Genomic DNA, 6000 nt, shown 5'->3' on the forward strand with positions numbered 1-6000 from the left:
GAATAAAGCTCATACCTCCCTACACTTTCCCCCATTGCCATCTTTGATGACAACACCTGATTCCTTCTCATCTCCCACCTACACCACCCAGATACCAGAGCCTTATTTTGGCCTTCATCATCATACTCTGGGGCTCCTGCTCAACCATCACCAGCTTGGAACCCCTCTGATCTCTTTAAAATTCTACATCTTCCAAGTGTCCTGTACCCCACCTCCACTAAAGCAGGAATTCCAGCTGTTCAACCCTTCCCAAATCCCCAAGCCCATCAGCTGCCTTTCAACTTGACTCCCTGCACAGACTTTTGGTATCATGGCTAAAAACACAGGGTGGCGGCCACACCAGTGACTGGGGTTTGAGGTTTGTTGTGAGGATTAAATGAGCTCAGCACAATGCCTGGCACATCTTAAGTGTTCAATCAACATTAGCCGGTCTTGTTAGTACCACCAGTACCATAATTAAAGTTTCTTCTTTGCCTCTGCCTCCTACTGTTTCTTCTCGCCCACCCCTACTCCTACTTGGTTAGTCTTACTCTGTTTGGTTCATTTATGAGTTGAAGTTGGGACCTGGCCAGGTCTTCTTGGTGGTGGTGCATAGTTCTGACTGGATAGAACCAGCTCGGTGCAGGTTGGAGAAGAGCTAAGAGCTTTCCAGACTCCCTAGGAACCTTGTACACCAGCCTTTGGGCTTCAGGCTCTGGCTGTCTGGTGTCCATGGGTAGGCTTCTAAAGCTGTTGGAAGTGGGGAGCAGAGGCCCTCTGAGCAGAGTATGTTGGAGGGATGTTCACCCATGTTTTCACTTATTAGATGCTTAAGAAGCCAGCTTCTACCCTTTGGGTTATCAACTCAGGGTTTATTACAACCCCTTCAGTTTTTTAGCCTTTCTTGTTCAAGGTCTCAGGCATCTGGAGAGGCAATCCTTGGAAACGATCACGAGTAATTCCTGGCCTGATTCCCTGTATGGGGTGGGGTGGAGTTGGTGCAAACAGGGGAAGCTGCCCATGTCTTCTGGCTATAGTTCTATGACCCAGGCAAACTGAAATTATGAAACCCTTTCTTTGCCTCTCCTCAGATATGTCTCAGGCCTCAACTGTGGGGAATTTTTCATTTGAGGAAATCCAATTTATTTCAGGATGGTTAAAAGTGGTCACTTACCAGATTCTCAAATATTTGCAAGAAGGAACTCAGAAATGGATATGACTAGAGACCCTGCTGCTATGAGGGATTGGCAAGTCTGGAGTAACCAGGGTGACCTTATAAAATTAACTAAATTATTTCCACAAATGCCCTGAGCACATTGTATGTGCCAGATACTGTGCTAGATGCTGGAGATGCAGGGGTGAGCAAGGCAGGCCCAGTCCCTGCCCTGCTAGAGCTCAGAGTGTACGGACAAGGATTATATAGTGTGAGAGATGCTACTGCCAGAGGAGAGGTACAGGGTGACTTACCTGGGAGCACATGAGAAAGGACGCTTAACCCAGACTTCAAGAACTGGGCTCAGGGAGGGCTACTTGGAGGACAACACGATGCTCCAGGTGAGGCTTAAAGGATGAATGAGTCAGCCAGATGGCAGGAGGGGAGGCCAGGTTAAAAGGGAAGTGTTTGAGGCAAAGCCAAGACCATGTGCAAAGGAAGACAAGAGAGGGCATGGTACACTGCAGGAACCGAGAAGTAGTCGGGTAGGGCTCCCTGCCAGAGGTTCTGATTTATTTGGTCTTGGATTAAGCCCAGACTTGGGTATTTTTAAAAGCTTCCCAGGTGACTTTCAGTGTAGCCAGGATTGAGAACTGCTGGACCGGAACATGGGATGAAAGGGACAGAGTGGTGAGAGGCGAGGCTGGAGATGTGAGCTCGGCCAGATCACACAGAACCTGGAAGACCGTGTCAAGGGACTTGAGTTTTCTTCTCTGAGTGCTGGGAGGCTATTTAGACATTCAAGCAAGGGAACAAATGGCATGATCAGACTTGCAGACTTCAGAACATCCCTGTTGTGGCATAAGGATTAGAGGGGGCAGGAATAGAAGTAAGAAAACCAGTTGAGAGGCTCTTGCAAGAATTGAAGCAGGTGGCACAGTGGTTAAGAATCCGCCTGCCAGTGCAGGGGACACAGGTTTCGAGCCCTGGTCTGAGAAGATCCCACATGCCGCGGAGCAACTAAGCCCATGCGCCACAACTACCGAGCCTGCGCTCTAGAGCCCGTGAGCCACAACTACTGAGCCCGTATGCCACAACTACTGAAGCCTGCGTGTCTAGAGCCCATGCTCTGCAACAAAGAGAAGCCACCACAATGAGGAGCCCACGTACCGCAACAGAGTAGCCCCCGCTCGTCACAACTAGAGAAAGCCCGCATGCAGCAACGAAGAGCCAACACAGCCAAAAATAAATAAATAAATAAAATTTATTTTAAAAATAAAGAATTGGCGCAAAATATAATCATAAGCTGAGTTAGGTGAGTGGCAGCAGGGATGGATGAAGGCAGATGAATTTCAGAGATTTAAGGAGTAAGAACTACTAGGGCTTGATCAAAGATGGGCTGTGGGAGGGAGAAGTCAAGGGCCATCCCTTTGTTTGGACAGTCGGGTGGATGGAGTATCATCCCCTAGGATAGGGCTCGCCAGAGGGCAAGCACCAGGAGAGAAGAAGCTGATGTGTGGATGGGTAGGTGAGGACATCAGCCTGGGATCTGTCGAATTTGAGGTGCCAGTGGGACATGCAAGTGAGATAAGCAGTCAACAGATAGTAGTTTAGCCCTCAGATAAAACACCTAGGTTGAAGATAGAAATGTAGAAGTCATCAGAAAAGGGTGGAAATGGATGAGATCCCCTGGTGGGGAGGGTGTGGAGTACAAAGAAGAAAATATGTTCACAGAATCCTGCAAGTTGTTTCCTTCCTCCAGGTAGACAGCCCTGAACCCATTAAGGTAATTAGGCTACGTGGTGAAGTGACTTGTCCTAGCTAGTGCTCCTTAAGTATGTGAGCTGGCTTACCCCAGCCAACATGAACCTTTGCCGCTGGCCTATATTCGGCCTGTCACTGTTAGTGCGATTGGATCAAGCTGACTGGCAATGAGGAGTGGCTGGCAGTTGTGTCTTGCACCTATGGAGCTTAGCAGCAGCAGGCAGTTCCAAATTCCATGGCTCTGCTTAGGGGTTTCTAAATGCAGTGGTAGTTATGTGTTAGACATCTGAGGCATTTTAAAGAACATAAGCCTGAATCATCTGAGAATGGGAACATTTGACAACTAACTCAACAAGAAAGTCCTGGGAAGAATTTGCTGTGGAGAAGGGAAGGATGGTAGGCAGCAAGCGATGCTTTAATTCTAGGCTCTGTGTCATTGTGATTCTATTTTACATTTAGTCCACCTGGATCTAAGTGCCCCAGGTGCCCTCAGATTCCAAAATCAGGGTTTTTGTTTTTTTTTTTTTTAACCCCTAACAAGCAGCCTATAAATAAGGCAGGTGTTAGACCCATTGTAAAGATGAGGGAACTGAGACTGCAGCTAATGTATTAGCTTGCCCAAAGTTGCAGAAAATATAAATTGGGCTGTCGTTAAGAATCCGCCTGCCAATGCAGGGGACATGGGTTCAAGCCCTGGTCCGGGAAGATCCCACGTGCTGCGCAACTAAGCCTGTGCACCACAACTGCTGAGCCTGTGCTCTAGAGCCCACGAGCCACAAATACTGAGCCTGCATGCTGCAACTACTGAAGCCTGTGCTCCTAGAGCCCGCGCACCGCAAGGAAGAGTAGCCCCCACTCGCCACAACTAGAGAAAGCCCACGCGCAGCAAGGAAGACCCAACGCAGCCGAAAAAAACCGATAAATTGGGCTGACAGTTTCTCACTCCAAATCCACCTCAACCTCTCAACTCTGGCTTTCACCTCTTTTAAAAGGGCCTTTTTAACCTGCTCCAGAGAAGAGCTACAAGAGAAGATGGGAAGAAGATGTGGAAAGAAGCTTAACATTTACCTCCTGTGATTGCTGTGTTTGTGACTTTTTCCTTTGCTCTTAATCTCGTCCCAGCATAAATCACACATGCCTAATAGCAAAAAGTTTGAAGTCTGGAGTGGGCAGAGGAATTGGGGAACCTGATTCCAGATGAATTATAGCCCCCTAGGACTGGAAGGAACCAATGGGTCATCTACTTTAGCCCCTAAATTTACAGATGGGAGAAAGTGAGAGGAACGTAACTCATGCATGCTCACCTAGCCAACTGTGGCCAAAGGAGCCCAGAACCTTAGCCTGCTGATGTACACCCAAATAACAGTGTGAAAACAACCACAGACTCACAGCACCGAAACAAACACAACACGCCAAAATATATAGGGGAATAAAGAGCTGACCTAAAAGAAACAATACACACTCAGCTATACATTCCCCTTTTCTTTTGGATATATTCTCACAGGGCTCTGATTGATAAAGTTAATTAAGCAAATTATTATGGTGCTCTCTCGTCTTTTACTGAAGTCATGGAGGGAGGTTGGTAGAAGTGCCTAGAAGGTAGAGTGGGTGGAATTGGGAAATTGCTGTGTAAGATTCAGGTTGGTGACAATGGGATTGTTGATTCTACCAGTTTACTATTCACTGGGCACTAGAATTAAATGTAATAGTAGCTTGCATTTGTACAGTATATTCTAATTTACAAAGGGATTTTATGACATTATCTCATTTGATCCCACTGATAACCCTTTAAGGTAGACAAGACAGGTACAATTATCCCACTTTACGGATGAGAAAACTGAGACTTGGAGAAATGAAACAACTTGGCCAAGCAAATTCGGTTACTAAACTACAGCATGGACTAGAAAGTAGGTGTTCTTACTTAGAGAGCTTCAATTTTGCAAAGGTCTCACAGCTAAGTAGGAGTTGAATCCCAGTGAGGCCGCCTCCAGAGCTTATGATTTTTACCACCATGTTCTACTAGTCATTCAAAAGACATATGTTGAGTGACTCTTTTCTTAGGTCCCTACTCATTGTAAATATAACCCATGTGCTTCTGTTGAGACAGGGACTCATTAGTGAAGGCATGCTTGGAAAAGGCTTCCAAAACCCTCTCCACACTTCAGCAAACACAAGTCTGTGTCCTAATTCCAGAGTCCCCACTAGCCCTAATTTCAGGAAAATGAGCTAAGAGGAGCTTGGTGGGCAGCCCAGTGATGGCTGCAACCTTCAGGCTCTGGGCTCGTGAGAAGCTGGTGTGCTACAGTTCTACCCTGGGTCCAGTCAGAAGTAAGGAAGCCAGATGAAGGCTCTTTTTCCCAGGAGTCTTCTCTGTTGCCCTCTCCTTTGCCCTGTTAGCACCTCTTCTGAAAAACTGGTAGCAGCTGCTAGCTAGTCTTGAAACTTGCCCAACCTGAGGGGAACGTGTCACAAAGTACACAGGGCCTCCTTGAGACTGGACCCCTGGGACAGGCGGCTCAGCCAAGCAGCTCCATAAATAGCACTGTCATATGTGAAAGGGGAGGTAGGTCAGGAAAACATGCTGGCTCTCCTCGGTGACTGCAAACCAGTGAGTCTAAATGATGAGTCTCAGGAAGAAAACAATTCCTATTACACAGGTTTAACGCTGAGGAGTCCCTTTAAGGACTAATTCCTGTTATGAGTTGTTTAGGACTTTCTATTCCTCATTCCTTCACTCCCTTTTCTTCTGTCAGTCCCTGATTAACATGCCTTTTCCATCCTGTCTGTCAGATGATATTGTATAAGAATCCAGACAGAGTTTTTCTGACTATTTATAGAAGACAGTTGTGCTGCTTTAGCACAGGAACTAACGTTTGGTTCCGGGTTATGTTACATGTAAAAAACTTACAGAAATGTGTTTGTTCTCAAATGATCTCTCCCACTCCTGTCCCATCACATCAGAGAGGCCTCTTTGAGAAACACATCCCTTTCCCCTGTCCTTTTTTTTTTTTTTTTTTTTTTTTTTTGTGGTACGCTGGCCTCCCACTGTTGTGGCCTCTCCCGTTGCGGAGCACAGGCTCCGGACGCGCAGGCTCAGTGGCCAT

The 6000-nt window shown here is 46.9% G+C and overlaps 1 long non-coding RNA gene across 23 annotated transcripts in view; it reads right to left on the reverse strand.

Annotated features, from left to right (window-relative positions):
- Positions 1-6000, reverse strand: part of LOC114486223 (uncharacterized) — a 57852-nt gene that overhangs the window by 22553 nt on the left and 29299 nt on the right. The gene's annotated exons all lie outside the window — the stretch shown is intronic.

This window comes from Physeter macrocephalus, chromosome 4 (assembly GCF_002837175.3).
Source record: "Physeter macrocephalus isolate SW-GA chromosome 4, ASM283717v5, whole genome shotgun sequence".
Classification (NCBI taxonomy): domain Eukaryota; kingdom Metazoa; phylum Chordata; class Mammalia; order Artiodactyla; family Physeteridae; genus Physeter; species Physeter macrocephalus.